Below are 1331 nucleotides of genomic sequence, written 5' to 3'. Positions count from 1 at the left end.
GGGAGGGAGGGAGGGAGGGAGGGAGGGAGGGAGAATGCTAACATCCTTGCTGTCCATCCCATGTGCTTACATGTTGGTTTAAACACAGGGGATACTGATGGGGCTTGTTGAGTTTGATTCCCTTCTGATGGCAAGATGACAACAAGAACACATGGACGTCTTATTTCTTCATCCTATCATACTTTGCTGTAAAAGTCATGATATACATTTTACAAGTTTTACTTTTTTATTATTTGTGTGCATGCATGGGTGTGAGCATGCATGTGTGCATGTTCAAATGTTCATGTATGTGTCTGTGTCAATTAAAGCACACCACAAACATACAGGAGCCCATGGAGGTCAGAAGAGGCTATCTGATGATCTGGAACTGGAGTTACAGACTGTTTTGAGCTGCTGTGTCTGTGCTGGGGACTGAGTCTGGGTCCTCGGCAAGAGCAGTTCAGTGCTTTCTGACATGGAGCCATCTATCTGGTCCTGTGATACATGTTTTGAATTTGAAAAAAACAATAAAGGCAGGGTAGCATATGCCTGTAATCCAGAGCTTGGCAGGTTAAGAGACAGGGAAATTAGGAGTCCAAGGACATCTTTACTACAAGACGTAGTTTGAAGCCAGCCTGAGCTCTATGAGAAACTGTCCCTATTAAAAACAATTTTTTTAAAAAAGAGAGAAGGTGTAGTGATACATGCCTTCAATCCCCCTGCACTGGGGAGGCAGAGGCAAGAGGATCTCTTTGAGTTTGAGACCAACCTAGTCTGAGGAGCTAGCTCTAGCAGGACAGCCAGGCAACAGGGCTATATTGAGAAACCGTCGAAAGAAGGAAGGGAGAGAGAAAGGGAGGGAGGGAAAAGGGAAGAAAGAAATAAAGAAAGCATAATGATGAAATTTTAAATTAGAAGAAAAGGATACCATTAAAACAGAAAACAGGCAATCTGCAAATGAGCCAGAAATACAGTTTAAAAAGAAAAACTGAGCTAAGATAAACACGAAGCACTTATTTTAACACCAGCTGCCCAAATAATATCTGTAAGTTGTATACATTTTAGCTTTACTTCTAACATACAAACACAGCAAACTCTTACCACATTCGAGTAACTCAAGGAGGCCATCGGTAGAATACAAGCTTCTTCTGCCTAGTTCTGGATCTGAAGCCAAAATATCCTGGGACATACACTACAAACACAGCATCGGGCATTCCAGCAGAACTTTACTAGTCAAATAATTCTTTTTTTTTCTTTTTTTTTGGTTTTTCGAGACAGGGTTTCTCTGTGGCTTTGGAGCCTGTCCTGGAACTCACTCTGTAGACCAGGCTGGTCTCGAACTCACAGAGATC

General features: G+C 42.2%; 1 protein-coding gene across 1 annotated transcript in view; it reads right to left on the bottom strand.

The window, feature by feature from the left end:
- Pik3cb (phosphatidylinositol-4,5-bisphosphate 3-kinase catalytic subunit beta) overlaps positions 1–1331 on the bottom strand; it is a 108700-nt gene that overhangs the window by 47378 nt on the left and 59991 nt on the right. The gene's annotated exons all lie outside the window — the stretch shown is intronic.

This window comes from Microtus ochrogaster, unplaced genomic scaffold (genome assembly GCF_000317375.1).
Source record: "Microtus ochrogaster isolate Prairie Vole_2 unplaced genomic scaffold, MicOch1.0 UNK24, whole genome shotgun sequence".
In the NCBI taxonomy this organism is placed as follows: Eukaryota; Metazoa; Chordata; class Mammalia; order Rodentia; family Cricetidae; genus Microtus; species Microtus ochrogaster.
This window is presented reverse-complemented; position numbering and strand designations above follow the sequence as displayed.